Below are 16,455 nucleotides of genomic sequence, written 5' to 3'. Positions count from 1 at the left end.
TATATATATACTAGGCTTGGGCGGTATGACGGTATTACGGTATACCAGGGTATTTAGAAATCCCGACGGTATTGAAAATCAATACCGGCGTCAAAATCACAGATGCGCTTCAGTTTCTATTACAGTGAAACGGAGTTTTGAGTGTAGTGCACACACGCGCCAGCAGAGGGCAAGACCAGTCCTCACTAGTGGAGCAAGTGTATCACAACGGTGTTCACGTTTTACGGTAATGTTGAGACAGTGCTGTGAAAATACCGTAAAGCGTTGTGACGAGAGTTGGTGTGTGTTGTTGTGGTGCACTGGTGGAGCAAGCAAATAATCTGTCTCTTATTATATGTGAACTAAAGAGTACAAGGTTTACACAACAGCCCCCACCCGCTTTGTTATTGTATTTGTACCTGTACTAACCGCTGTCAGCTGTTTATCTCTCTCTGTGAGCTTGATTAACTAGCGTTAGCTCACGTTAGCTAGCATTAGCTCCGCGGCTAATATTAGATTACCCTGAACTAAATCAATGACTAGGTTATAAAGCATTCGAGTAGTTTTCACTGCACATAGAAGTAGCCAAACAGCGGGAGCATTTCGGGAGCATATGACCAAAACCCAGGCAATTTCGAGCCCTTAAGGAATCAAATAGTCTGCCATGGCTAGGCTACATGCTAACGTCGATAGTAGCACTAGATGCTGCAGGCTTCTGGCTACCATTCTGAGAGCTAACGACGTGATTTGTTTACTTGGTAACACGGGTTGTTTTAATGAGGCGGAACCAGTACCCCTTGTCAGTCACTCCCCGTGTGAGGGGCCGCTGGCCTTACTACAGAGTACAGCACGGGAGCTCCGTGGGGCACTAGCAACGCCACATAGCTTAACTACATTTCTCAATAGTGTTGCTCCTTTTAACCAAGTAGCGTTCTTTGTAGTGTAGCTGGTTTTAGACCCAAGTAGTTACTCGCTACTGCCCGGAGAAACTGGACTGCTAAATAAAGATTAAATATCTAGCGTCGATGCTATCAACATTAGCTAAATAGCTAACAAACGAAATACAACGTATAGCATAGCTACAACACAGAATAACGTTAATACAATTACATGCATCATTGTTTACAATGAACGGGTGGGGCTAGACAAAGGACTGGACACGGGGACAAGTTAAACATGAATTAATTTATTATAACAGGTAGTTTCGAGTCGTGCCTATGCACCACAGGGCTACTATTCTATTATATACGGCTTTGATGCTTCCTCCTCATCGTTGATTGCCTGTAGTAGCTGCATCTAACGTTAGTAGCTAACGTTAAAACTAACCTAAAGTTAGTTGTTCACCAACAATCTCAACATTTGTTTTATCATTAGCTCAAAAACACAGAACCGGACGAGACAACACTGTGACCTCATTTTTTTACTTCTAATTTACATGCTATACTATGTTATTTTATTTCATACTTATCTTGTCTTGCACAGTCTCTGGAGCGTAACAGTAAGAAGCATTTTGTATAAAAGTATTCTGTACTTCTGTATGACAACTATTAAAGAAACTTGAAACTTGAGACAAGTTGTCCGCTCAATACGTTCTGCTAGGATAATAATAACAACAATACCTCCTGCTCCGGACCGGTGGGTGGGTCTCAAAATAAAAGTCTAAAACACCGGAAAAGACGTTTATTTTGTACAGCGTTTTCCTCCACGAGAACTCGAGTACATCATGTGATCAATCGATCTGGATTATTTTTGCCCATCCCTAGTTTATCCTGTGCTGAAGTCTCCATTCCAATAGAGATAGTATATATTTTGGTGTTTATTTGATTATTGTTTCACTGCCTTTTTATTCATTGCGTTTCCACAGTTTTTTCCTCATACTTTATTAACATTTTGTACATGGTACCACAAGGTTCATTAATAATACATGTACATGTTAAAAGGATGACACAAAAAGCCAGACAGAGGGCTTGTTTCCAGTTTCAGTTTGTTTTATAATAAACAATCAAACTGAGCATTTTTTTTTTTAGGATATTTAAAATGTCTTCCAATGTTAAATAAAGGTTTATTGCACTTTGAAACGGTTTCCTTGCATTATTATGCTATTATTATATTAGTAAAAGGCCTTATGTGCCACTAGGCACGAAGTGGATAGATAAGGTAAGAATTATATTAGTAAAGAAAAATAAAAAGGTTAATTGAAAACTTTTGGGAAATACATTTGTCAAAAAAAAATCTCAAAACCGCAATAATATCGCTTATCGCAATATTTTCTGGGACAATTAATCGCCCAGCAAAATGTGTTATCGTGACAGGCCTACTCTCTGTTGCATCTCTCCATCACCTGCGCTGTTCTCCATCCACTCGCTGTCCCACAACCCCTCCCCTCTGTGTGTGTCTTTCCACACACACACACACACACACATCACCTGCGCTGTTCTCCATCCACTCGCTGTCCCACAACCCCTCCCCTCTGTGTGTGTCTTTCCACACACACACACACACACACAGATGAACAAAGGAACAGAGGACTGAGCGATCACATATTAGACAATGATGTGCCCTCCAAAAACGTAAACATAAAATATAGCTCAACCCTGTGGAACAAACATGGGTAGCGGTCCTGCATCCAGACAGACACAGGAATAAGACACACACACACCAAGCTTTAGATAACTACAATGTGGAATTCCACAGGGGAGCCGTTTAGGACCTCTCCTATACAGCATATTCACAAATGATCTGCCATGTGTCTTACAAAATTCATCTATGGCTATTGGCTATGTATGCTGATGATACTACCATGTATGCATCAGCAGACAACACTGAGGAGCTTAGCAAAGTCCTCCAAAGTGAGTTGATTGGGTTTCTGAAAACAAGCTCAGATTTAATATCTCAAAAACGAAGAGTCTGTTACTAGGCTCCAAGCATGCTTTAAAAATAGACCAGAAGCTAATCATCACAAGGAGTGATGATTGAGCAGGTTACTAAGGCCAAATTATTGGGTGTCATGGAAAGATTTACGCTTCCACTACCCAAAATGAATTCATGAATTTAAATGAATATTGGCGTGACTGTATGCATCAAAGGGTTAAATCAAGCATTTTTAAGTGCTTTAGAGGAAATATCACGATATATATCGTGATATGGCCAAAAAAATATCACAATATAATTTAGAGGCCATATCGCCCAGCCCTAGTTCAAACCTCTAACCATATTACATTAGCACTCGGGGTGATTCTTCTCCTGTTGTTGAAGAAAGTTCAGAATGTTTCCTTTCAAAAAGAGACCAGATTCATGCATGTGCTATAAGTGGTTCATGTAATAAATAGCTAATTACAATAGTCAGGCATTTTATGCTAAAGGTGCCCTCAGCATAAGGGGTTAACAGAATTCACAACTACTTTGACTGTAGAATGTGATAGCCACTCTCCTTTCATAAGCAAACGGTGTATGAACTTGATAGGATTAAGCAATTAAGTGCTCAAATGAGAAGCGACAACCGCGTTTAGTTGCAGCGTGAACGTGGCTATGGAGTTATTATAGGACGATGTTTATGACTTACACGTTTGTTGTTGCAACGGTTATTTCTGCAAAAAAAAGTATAAAACACTTTACAAATACAATCTCAGCACAGACCGAACAGTCGCGTGTCCAGAAATGTGATTTGTATCCCGTTTGAACCGACACACACTGGTTTATATCCGATTAGAAATGATCTGATTCCATTTTTTTTGTTAACGACACCCCAGTCTACAGATTATTTAACCGTAGGCGCCCAACGAAATATGCTTAACATTTTTACAACATTTTGGGAATAAGTAACATCCCTAGTCTGTTGTCTGTGCAACCAGTGTTTATTTATATACATGTTGATCATACGCCACACACACTGACTAATAGAATGCTTTTGCGATGTCATTAAATGCAGTTTCTACTCTTTGCACTACTAGGAGGATTTCAACAGCGATATCATTGTAAACTCAACGTCCATACCTTGTCGAGACCTAGGACAGTGAAAGACAATTAACGAGACTGAGTTCTGCTGAAGGTATTACGGTGCAAAGGACGTCTTTCCAAACAAAATTCACGTTATCAACAGAAATAACTTTTGCAAAAGAGACGGGGTTTATGGGAAATGTGGTCTTATCGTGAGAATTAGGCTACCGATTGTTTTGGCAATGGTCTCATTTGTTTCCTGAAATTATACCAGGGTATTACAACCAATCTGACAATAATTTATACGATATATTTTGTTGAAAATTCTCCTTGTAGCAGCTTTAAATGTTTGTACCTGGTGTTATAAACATCCACTCGAATCCAAATCTTGAATGGTTCATTCAAACACGGGAGCCTGCAAGAGAGAAAAAACATTGTGTTAACATTTACATTTTGTCATTTAGCTGTGTTACAAAGGATCAGATTAAACCGAATATATATATTTATTTATTGATATATATTGCATAGTATTTGTATATCATTTGATATCCCCTGTATATTCCTTGTACATATACACAGAATATCCCTTTAGCCCAGACCATAATAGTTCATTCTCCTATTGGACAGCGGTCCACCGGCGCCAGGGACCGGCCTCCGGAGCCAGGTTCAAAGTCACCGTCAAGATGTGTCTGGACATGCCCGGCCTTGCCCAGGGATACGCGACAGAAATGAGATTGGAACTAGTTTGTTCACTGTGCGTATAAATACGGCGCAGGTGAATATAGAAGCCCCTTACCTCCTTACCCTTCGTCCTTTTAGTATGTTACCGATAAGTTGAAGCCTCACCCACGATACAACGTGCGGTGAAGTATGGCCTGTTTGGCCCCAGAATAGAGCATTGAGACCGCGTGCGAATTAGTAACTGAATTGTCAGAGTTTGGCGCTATACCGTCGAGTGCGACATATTTCTATTAGGTAAATAATAGTCTATTTGTGTATAGTGTATCGTGCGGTTAAAGTTCTACAGTGACCAGCATCTCCAACGCTTTCTCGTATTAGCTAGAGTTCTTATCCAGGCTGGGCCGACCACATGGCGCTTTCACCCGAGGAGACCTAGACGAGAACCGTATGGACATGTACACTGGATTAATCTACCCGACGACTACATAGCCCTTTGCGGCTGGAATATATTTGCTTTGGTCCTGTGATTTATGGAGCGGATAATCGCCGACGCCTGCACGTGTTGGATTTACCCCGCGAGGAGTCAAGTCGAGTCGGCGCCTTGGAGAGCCTGAGGCCGACTAGCTTTCTTCACTGTGGAGCTACAGTCTACAAGAGAACCAAGCTGTATTCGTCTGTGGATCAAGAGGCTACTGCACCGGCTTCTGTACCTGAAGTCTCCTTAGTCATCGTTGACCAGACGTCCTACTACCGACAGATCTTCTACCCCCCCCCCGCTGGCTTACAACCAGGGGGAACCCCTTCCAGTATCTCCCGCTATATTACTAGTGTACCATAGATATAATTCCCTAAGATTCAGGTTGTATAATTACCTCCTGCGTAACCAGAGAATGGACATTCATTATTGATTTGCCTACGCATATTCCTTTGCCTTACAAGTGCATTCAAAGAATAATGTAAAGTATCCTATGTACCTTTTGCTCCATTAAATACTTGATTATACATTTGACTGGAACCGATTTCATTGTGGGAAGTGTTCATCATATTCATATATCGTGTACTGTATGGCCAGTAATTAAAGTACATAAAGCGGTAGTGGTTAGGGGTGGACGGTATGGTCTAAAATTTATATCACGGTATCATTTGAAGCATAGACGGTAACGGTATATATCACGGTATCAGTGTTTCTGTTAGAATAATTTTTTTTGCCTGATAGGCAGGCTATATAAAGAATGACATCCTCAAGGCATGTAGATTTATAATATTTTAACTTAAAACTAGGCTACTTTTGCGTATAAAGTCATTATATTCCATATAAAATAAGTCCCGAGTCGAGACTCCTGCTCCCATTGCAAACAGCGGGGCTGGATTTTGCTAGAAGCATATGTAGCTGTAGAGCCGCAGAGCCAGGGGCTCTTTCAGGTCATTCATTTCAGCCATTGGCAATTCATTTGGGTGGGGGGGCGCTGTTTGACGGGCCTGTGACCAGACCTGAAAGAGCCCCTGGCTCTGCGGCTCTGCAGCTGCATGCTATTCGCAAATCCACTGCTGCACGCCGTCCTCCCGGCTCCCGCTGCTGCCGTCGTTATCATAACACTACACACATATCGTAATGTTTACAGCAAACTGTAGTTGATCACCAGGTATGTTTTATTAACGTAGAATAATTCATATAAGAAAAACGATAGGTATCTTACCTTTCTCCACTGGTTAAAAATGCCAGGAACTGAAATTGAAACTTGCTGTGCGCCGCGGTGATATGTGTTTATTATGAAATGACAATAGCGTGTTGACACGCCCACTGCGCGAAGCCTCCTAAATAACTTTTTCCAGTTTGCACATAACTATTATCTATGACTAATTCTATCTATTTTTAGGGGCAAATGCTATTGAAATAGTCGCGCTGTGGTTACATGACGTCATTGTTATTTTAGAGCTGCTCTACCGGTTAAACGGTATAGTCAAAATCCATACCGTAGAGCAAATTAATACCGTTTATACCGTATACCGTTTATACCGTCCACCCCTAGTAGTGGTTTAATGATACCATACTTATCAATACAGGTTTAATGATACCATACTTATCAATACAGTCAGGGAATTGTACCCCTCAGTTACAAGCTGACACTTTTATCCAAAGCGACTTATAAGTTTTGTACGACAAGTCAGTAGGAAGGGTACAACTCTATCAGCTGAGTAACAATGTTCATCAAAGTGTTCAGACTTGAGTGCTACAGTGTTGAGTGTATGTTAGTATATTAGGAAGAGTGCATGACATTTGAGCATTATAGAGCAGGAACTAATAGCATTATAGAGCTGAAACTAATAGCATTATAGAGCAGGAACAAATAGCATTATAGAGCAGGAACTAGGGATGCCCCGATCGATCGGCCACCGATCGTTATCGGCCGATAATTAGTATAAATATGCGATCGGGGAATTCCAATAATTAGTCATATTCGCCGATCGCGGAAACTGATCAAGTGGATATCTCACTCGCTTGTCTCAGACGCACAGGACCTGCAAACTGCTCCTCCTCCCTAGCCCCGCCCGTACCCGTGTAGAGTTTGTAAACACAGAGGAGGCGGACCTCCTCTGCTGAGTCTAGATAGTGCATTCGACCTGAGCTAACGTTAGCTACCTAGCTATCGTTACTGTTTAAACAAAATTACCCAGTCAACTATTCACTTTTAGTAGGCATTGTCTAACGGTATTTAGCCGGCTAGCTACCGATAGCTCCTGATATCAACAAATGCTCCAGCAAGTCTTGTAGTGCATGTTGATACCTCCGTTAGCTCGCGTTAGCTGACGTTAATTCACTGTTCAAAACAAAATGTCCGATTGAACTAAATAGTTGTCTTAACGTCATCTAGCCGGCTAGCAGTAGCTACAGATAGCTCCTGATATCAATGTCTTATAACATTGATTGAATGCGTATTCGAGCTGAGGGCTTGCTGAATGTGAAATGACCAAAGCATAACGTTACCAATAGGGTCCCGCTGCAGCGCCGGAGAATCCTTTTTGGTAGCTGGAGGCTACTAGAGTACACACAGACAGTGGAGCTGTTTGCAGATAGCGAGCATTTTGACTTGTTGCGTGGTGGCGATGTCTCGCAGATAATACAAGTACAAGTCTAATTATATAATATATATATTTTATTAAAAAAATAAATAAATAAAAAAATTTATATAAAATAATTTTTAATTTCTTTTTAATCAAAAACGATCGGTATCGGATCGGTATCGGCCGATATGGCTCACGACGATCGGTGGCAAAAAACGTGATCGGGGCATCCCTAGCAGGAACTAATAGCCTAAACTTTTAAAGTCTGGGACACAAATCAGAAACCCAATGTGGATGTGATTTGGCTCGATAGATAATGTGTTCATACCTATAATCTAATAGTTTGACTTGTCCAAATGTTAGATGAGCTTTCTTATCCCACTGAAAGTCAAAATACAGGTCTGTTTTACTTCAAGATTGAAAGACATCACAAATGTACACAAGCCACATGTGATGCGACACGCATGTCACAGCCACCACTAGGGATGGGTATCGTTAGGATTTTATCGATACTACTACTCTTATCGATACTGCTTAATGGTTCGGTACTTTATCGATACTCTTATCGGTTCTTTTTGATTATTTTGCAAGAAAGAAATACAATTAATTAAGAACAAAATCGACATTGCTTTATTATTTATAACTTTATAAATAAATAAATGTTATTCCTTCAGCAACAGCAGCAGCAATGTTCTTTTATATAATGTTAAAAAATAAATATTATAGCTAGGGTGAAGGGACTTTGGGCTTGGCTGGGACCGGTGGTGGTAGAGGGAGGAGGGGTGGGCTGGGACATGGTGGCTGCAGCCTCAGCCTGATGACGATTGACGATCTATAAAAAGTTGTCATCTTTCACATATATTTGTAGCTAAACAATTAGCTAGGCCAGTGTTTCCCAAACTCTGGGTCGTGGACCCGTTTCTATTGGGTCGCCAATAATAATAAAAGAAATAAATTACATTTTTTTTTTTTATTATAAAAAAGCTGTAGATGTGTTGATTCAGTTGGGCACCACATACTTATGTGAATCTGGGTTTTGTACTCTAGCATACCTGAAAAACAAATACAGAAACAGACTAAATGCTCAGCATGACCTCAGAATAGCACTTTCAAAAACCAAGCCCAGAATAGATCTGCTGGTTGAAAACTTCAACCAGCCACATACCTCTCATTAGATTTCGTAGATGAAATATTATACCCCTTCTACTTCTAGCATGATGTCAGGTCAGTAGAATTTTTAAATAAGTCAGTACAAATTAATCAGAATGTTGCTCAATGTTGGGGTTTAAGGTTGAGGGATGGAGGGAGGGGGTAAGAAATGGAAAGTTGAAAAAGGGGTGAGGCATTAAAGAAAATATTGTTTTGTTCAGTTAAGGCCATGGGTAGGTAGGGAATTTATTTTATTTTATTTTTTCCCACGGCGACTATGGATAGGGAATTTCTTTATTTAATTAAAATGTTCACAACAACATGGATGCATGTACTCTGCCAGCATGTTTAATATCCATAATACTAAAGGTTTGACTAAGATTTTATGAAACTTTATTGTAAAAAGATTTTATTTTTTATTTTTACTCATAAAACAAATTGGGTCGCACCTAAATCGGCAGGGTCGGTCGGCAACCGGAACCAAACCATTATATTTTTTAGGCCTGATAAATAGAAAGGATAGAACATGTTTGTTCATTTAAAAGTGTTACAACATTTTATGTACATATGTTATGAGGTGGTGAGCAACTTAACATTACACTCTTGATTATTGCTGTGATGTACTTTTATAATTAAATAAATACTTTTATATATTTGAAATTCATGGTTTGTTGTGTTCTTTATCAGTAGTTTATAAATGTATGTTATGGCAATTCATTTTTTTTTCTACTTTTCTGTATTTTTCTCCCATCCCAATTTAGTCGTTATGCCAATTCCCTTCCTGCCCTTCCTGACCGTTGCCCGCATTTGCCCCCCACTTGCCGGTCTAGGGAGGGTTGATAGCGGCATGGTGGTGTAGTGGTTAACACTGTCGCCTCACAGCAAGAAGGTCCAGGGTTCGATTCCCGCTTGGGGACCAGGTTTCCATGATGCCAGGTACCCAGGTGGGTGATCTCCCAGGCCTTTCTGTGTAGAGTTTGCATGTTCTCCCCGTGCTCGCAAGGGTTTCCCCCCGATAAGATAAACCCAAAGGAAAAACATGCACAACAACAGATCGCTAACGCTGTGGCGTCCTTGACGAAAACGGGCAGGAGCACTTGGATTGGTCCCCGGGGCGCGGCTCACGTTGACGCCCTATCTGCTCCCGGCTGCCCATGGGGGGAAGGATGACGGGATGGGTCAAGTGCAGAGACTCAATCGCATCGGCGACTAAGAAAAAGACAATGCGTGTGTGTGTGCCGCTCCAATTGCATGTCCAGTTCGTTGCATGCCGAATAAAGACCCCCTAAAGAGGTCCTGCATTATTATTATTATTATAGATACTATCACATGTCCCCTCCGATACATGTGGAGTCAGCCAGCCGCTTCTTTTCACCTGACAGCGAGGACTCTCACTGGGTGAGCGTAACACGTGGGAGGCTCACACTACTTCCGCCAGTTCCCTTCCTCGCTGAGCAGGCGCCCTGACCGACCTGTAGGAGTCGCTGGTTACAACGACCAGGATACACACCCCACCGGCTTCCCACCCTCTAACACTGCCAATTGTGTTAGTATGGACGACCGACAAAGCCGGAGGTACCGCTGACAGCTGGATTCGATACCAGTGTCTCTGTGGTGGTAGGCAGGCGCTTAGTCCGCTGCGCTACCCAGCCGCCCATGTTATGGCAATTCATGATGTATTTTTGTCCGTTTGGGTTCCGGGGAAACACCAAATTTCTCTTTTGGGTCTCGAGCTGAAAAAGTTTGGGAACCCCTGAGATAAGCAATTATATTTTATTTATTAGCCTATTCGTAATAATTCGTATTAGCCTAGCTAACTCCGTATCTTGGCTTACCTGCAGTGGACATGGATGGAGATGGAACACTGCGAGCAAAGCAGTCGAAAACGGCGCATTTCTGCAGACTAATGTTATGTTTTGACAACAAATGTTTTGACAAATTGCTTGTATTGCCACCCTTACTTGCAAATGTTTTATTGCACTTGTGGCAACGTGCGTTGTCGGCATCGACTTTCGTAAAATGTACCCAGACTTTCGTTTTGTTCTCTCCGCCATGATGAGCGCCGAGCTCGGTCTGTGTGCTGCACGCTTCAGCACGGAGCCAAGTACCCGTATGTGCATTTGTGTGTGTCGCTCGCGAGTGTGTGTGTAAACTAACAGCCCCGCTTCTCCTGCAGACAGAGAGAGGAGAGATAGTTTGCAAGTTTGCAACATAGGGTTGGGCGATATGACCAAAAACGTTATCGCGATAAAATTATAAAATTATTTTCATATAATTCGATATCGATAATTATCGTCGATATAATGTATGTCAAGTTTAATTAACTTATTATGCTGCTGCGAATGTCTCGAGTCGAGTTGATGTCGTCATCAGTCCGCGCACGTTAGAAGTTAGCCGACAAGCGGAATATCTCATGGCAATGTAATAAATATGACACTAAAATACTCTCTTCCGCCACAATATATTGAAACGACGTCCACTGTATACCCCACACTACTATGAACGTGGCCTCAGAATTCACAGCGCACACATACTCTGCACGTAAATATATAAAACGTTGCCGTGCAAGCTAGTTAGCCTAGCCAGCCTGTTGTCTTATTATGCTGCTGCGAATGTCTCGAGTCGAGTTGATGTCGTCATCAGTCCGCGCACGTTAGAAGTTAGCCGACAAGCGGAATATCTCATGGCAATGTAATAAATATGACACTAAAATACTCTCTTCCGCCACAATATATTGAAACGACGTCCACTGTATACCCCACACTACTATGAACGTGGCCTCAGAATTCACAGCGCACACATACTCTGCACGTAAATATACAAAACGTCGCCGTGCAAGCTAGTTAGCCTAGCAAGCCTCGTTGTTGAGTGAGTCCTACCTCTCTACCCAGAGGTGCAGCGCTGGGTCTCCTTCCTGGTCTCCTTCGCTCTCGGCCATCTCCTTCACCGATTGGTTGTTAGTGCGTGCTCATATCCAAGCTTGGAAAATCGATATATCGAAACTTTGCGACCACGTTTCATGTTTATTTCGAGGAAATAATTTATCGCGATAGTTATCGTTTTATCGCCCAGCCCTATTGCAACATTTAAATTCCTCTGGAAAAAAATATATCCACAATGTCTCGAGTATCAATAGCAGAACCGAAAACGTCGGAGCTTATCAATACTGTGTTCAATAACGAGCCATGAGACTAGAGCGTGTGTCAACTGTGCTGTGCGTCTGTATTGACATCCTGGTCCCTGGTGGGACGTACCAACTCCACACCACTGTGGGGGGGGGGGATATATATAACATTCCCCATTCATTCCCTTGTAACATCTCCTCTTTTTAGAGAACAGTTACAAATGAAATCATTATTAATACAAGAAACCCCATAAACGTCCTTATTTAAACCCTAATCATATTTTCTGTGACTTTTCCTTTTTGATAAGAAAGTCTAGTGCTGGTTGAGCATATGCATACTTTATGTTGATGGCCTTTGTCTATAATGTGGCCACAAAAATGGAAAGGTTTAAGTATTTTGTTTGTTTGCACTAAGTTAATACTTTGACAAATGTTGTTCAGTCTTTGTGTGCCAAACAGTATTTAAGGCAAACCGCTGTAAACTTTTTTTTCTTCAAATAAATGAGAAGCATGTTTAAATTTTTTGTGTGTTACATTTTTTTTTAATATAAAAAAACAACGTATCGAATCGAACCGAAAACCGTGACCACAAAACTGTGATACGAACCGAACCATGGATTTTGTGAACCGTTCCACCCCTATTATGTGGACATTATTCTTGCACAGGTATTCATTCTTACATTTCTGTCACACAAATATCCCACAAAATCCATCGGCATGCTGTCCTGTATTTTGGATTGTGTATATTTGTTTTTATACTTGTTACAGTGGAGTTGACCTAGCTAACTACTAACTAGCCAAAACATTCCTCTGCTGCCTGGTGCTAGCTAATGTTACTGTCCATTTATAATCCCTGATCAGTTTAAACTGGAGTTTAGAGTAAAAACTAAAAACTGGGATTTAAAGAGGTTTACATTTATTACTGCTCAATTTTAAACCAAGTTTAAAGTTTGGTGCAACCAAATTAAAGTGTAGGAGTTCATCCTTGTTGATGCAACCCACCCTAAGGTTACAGATAAGTGAATTAAGCGGCACAAATATATTTTTTTTCTCAATGTCTTCTGTGCCTGTGTGATGTTTGTATTGTGTCGTCTTGTTGATTGCAACCATGGTGAAGCCAAAGACAAATTTCCATGAAAGTGGACAAAGAAAAATATCCATCTATTTATTTTGCACATAATCTCACACACATCCAATGATGAGTTATTAAGTAAATTAGTTTGAATATGGCCACCAGTGATGTTATCTGGGACACTATTTTTCACCTACATTGATTGATTGAAAATTGTATCAACAGATTACAGAATGGGAACAGTACGGCTCAATACACACAATTGTTAAGGGGATGCAGACCAGAGAAAGACTTTCGTCTTGTTTACATCAGGGTCCATGTAAATCTGGTATGTCATAAATGTATAGATGTAGCAGTACTGAATATCTGTATGTCATGTATGTCATATATGTCCTGATGAATTGAAAATGGGGGACCCTGATGTAAACAAGACGAAAGTCTTTCTCTGGTCTGCATCCCCTTAACAATTGTGTGTATTGAGCTGTACTGTACCCATTCTGCAATCTGTTAATAAAGTTTTCAATCAATCAATCAGTCCCCCATTTTCAATTCACCATAAGTTGGTATCAGACATACCATTTCATTATGGTGCTGTAATTAACACAACAGAGGATGCAATGCCTGTTCATAACTGTCCAACTAAATTAATGTTAAGCTAAAGTTACGTTTTTAGATGTGGTTTTTTTGTTGTTGTTGTAGTGCCCCTTTAACTATCAGGGCTAATTGGAAAATAGCACAGCGTGGATTTCGTTTTTAGAGTGGATTCTCCCTTTAAACGCCAACTAGCTAACGTTAGTCAAACTTTTTCACTAAAGACTCACCTTTCTCTCTTCTGTGTTGCCCATGTCCTAAACGAATTGTTAATAACTTAACGCCAACGACGTTAATCAAAATGTCAACGTTACCTCTTTTGTTTTTAACGCACAAACAAACATGGTTTTATCAAATCTGCGTTAGCACGACCACGTTGTAGGCGACTTTGGAAAGCGTTAGCAAGACACCAGACAGCTATTACTACGATGAAGAGACAACATTACATTAAAAAAAAATATATATATATATATATTAGCTAACGTTAGCTTATTGTCCACTAGTCCAAACTTCAGGTGATCATGATAACCACCACCACCACTTTCTCCCGAATCATCTGGGCCTTACGCTTCCAATGTTGTCCCCAGTTATAGCTATAATAACGTTAGCTGGTTGAACCAAAACATTACATATTAGTAACTTAAATTAGCCATCTCTAGGCCGGGTATAGAAGCAGCAACGTTGCGTTGGACTAGTGCCACGCTATGATACAAAGAACATCTGAACATAAACCTATGCGATGGTGTTTTGTTGTTTTGTTTTGGTGTGACTCGGTCCCCTTGCAATGATGCCTTAACGTTATATAACTGCATCACACGCAATCTTATTAATCTAACGTTATAGGCTTGCATGCTAGCTAGCTAGACTGCCTGGCTATTATTATGGCTAAAACACGGTAAACTAAGCTAAGCTAGGTAGCACAAATGGCCTCTCACTCACAACAACAGGACCATCATCCTCTTACCCGTTCCGTGCTCCCTGCAGAATGCACGGTCTTCCTCTAACAAGCAGCACCCATAGGACTGTTTTATCAAGATGTGCTTTCAAAAAAAAAAAAAAAAAAATCTTCAATTGCTTCCCAAGAAAGAAATTTAGCAGTAACCCGTTTTGCGCATTTTCTCTTCAGACAATGCACTGAATTCTAAAGTGCATCATCAGAACCAATAACAAGGTGCGAGAAGAAGAACACTGAGGGAGAAACCCGCCCCTCCACGTTCTCTAATGGCTGCCACGACCATGGAACTGGCCACGACCAGTTTCTCTAGACGGATTCCTCCTTCCTCCTCTTCTACCACATCTTCTTCCGGCTGCCCGCCATGCCGCGCCATGGATCACTGTGGTTGCAGCGAGGTTGCAGTTTCTGCTCCTCCTCCTTCTTCCTCCTCGTATAAATGGCGGACAGGCTTGTTCCGTGTGTGCCTGCCCTGCACGCCGTGCCTGCCTGCCTGCTGCGACGGTGTTGTTCTCAGTGTAGTCGCAGTTCACTGCTGCCATGTGCAGCTGCAGCTGCTGCAGTAAAATGTGTTTGCACAGAATTCCACGACCACAGATAATGTCTACTAAAGAGGTGGGTACACTGTAAGTGGTGGTCCTAAAGGGTTAATGAATTGCGTAGGGAGGCGACCATTTTGAAAGAGATTTGAGAGGCATGCTACTTACTACAAGATGGTGTCTTAAGGGGTCCTTGCCCGGGAACTATGGTTCAGTTGCTGAAGGTGGATTTGAGCAGGGGGGAGGGGGGAATTGAAACTGCAGGATCTTGATGCAGGTTTGCAACATTTAAATTCCTGCAGAACACGTGAAAGGACTCCTTTCTGTTTTCCCTTAACAAGCATATTCCTCCTAGTGACTCGGGTACTTGACGATGTCCTAAGGTCTTTGAACTCATAAGAACATCAAGGAGGATGTCAAATGTGTAAACTTTTGACAACTTTAAAACTCAGAGCCACGGTCAACACCTCCCTACACTCCAGGAGGGAGGAAGAGGTCCATTATAATAATAATGCAGGACCTGGAGGTCTTTATTTGGCATGCAACGACATGGGACAGGCAATGGGAGCGGCACACACACATAGGAATACACACACACACACATGCATTGTCTTTTTCTCAGCGATTGAGCTCTGCGCTTAACCCATCCTGTCGTCCTTCCCCCCATGGGCAGCCGGGAGCAGACAGGGCGTCGGCGAGGTACCGCGCTCGGGGACCAATCCAAGTGCCCCTGCCCGTCTTCGTCAAGGACACGACAGCGTCAGCGTTCTGTTGTGCATGTTTGTCCATTGGGTTTATCTTATCGGGGGGAAACCCTTGCGAGCACGGGGAGAACATGCAAACTCCACACAGAAAGGCCTGGGAGATACCCCACCTGGGTACATGGCATCATGGAAACCTGGTCCCCAAGCGGGAATCGAACCCTGGACCTTCTTGCTGTGAGGCGACAGTGTTAACCACTGAGACTCCTACCGGGAATAAAACGTTTCCTTTAGGCAGTTGTTGTGTGTAAGGAACCACATGAGGGAGAAACCACATAATACATTGTAAATGGACTGCATTTATATAGTGCTTTTATCCAAAGCCCTTTACAACTTATGTCTCACATTCACACACCAAAGGCAGAGGCCAACCTGCTCATCAGGAGCAGTTAGGGATTAAGTGTCTTGCTCAAGGACAATTCGACACACTGTCCGGGAGGAGCCGGAATTGAACCTTCCGATTACCAGACGACCGCTCTGCCTCCTGACCCACTGTTGCCCCATAGCGATAGCTCCTTGGTGTAAACTCACTCCATAGTTGAAATACCCCCACTTCGCTATCTGAAATTGATCCTTTTCAGGTGGTGTATTGGATACGATTAAACGTT

General features: G+C 41.8%; 1 protein-coding gene across 1 annotated transcript in view; it reads right to left on the bottom strand.

Annotated features, from left to right (window-relative positions):
• The window catches only part of LOC311222667 (uncharacterized protein), a 34,213-nt gene extending 19,522 nt beyond the window's left edge, over positions 1 to 14,691 (bottom strand). Inside the window, exons 1-2 of the mRNA XM_084307263.1 lie at positions 14,560 to 14,691; positions 4,271 to 4,330 (exon numbers count right to left, since the gene is read on the bottom strand). The gene's annotated coding sequence lies outside the window, so the exon portion shown is untranslated. The remainder of the gene's footprint in view (positions 1 to 4,270; positions 4,331 to 14,559) is intronic.
• Positions 14,692 to 16,455: the final 1,764 nt, after the last annotated feature.

The sequence above is a fragment of the Notolepis coatsorum genome (genome assembly GCF_963971535.1).
Source record: "Notolepis coatsorum genome assembly, chromosome: 2".
NCBI lineage: Eukaryota > Metazoa > Chordata > Actinopteri > Aulopiformes > Paralepididae > Notolepis > Notolepis coatsorum.
This window is presented reverse-complemented; position numbering and strand designations above follow the sequence as displayed.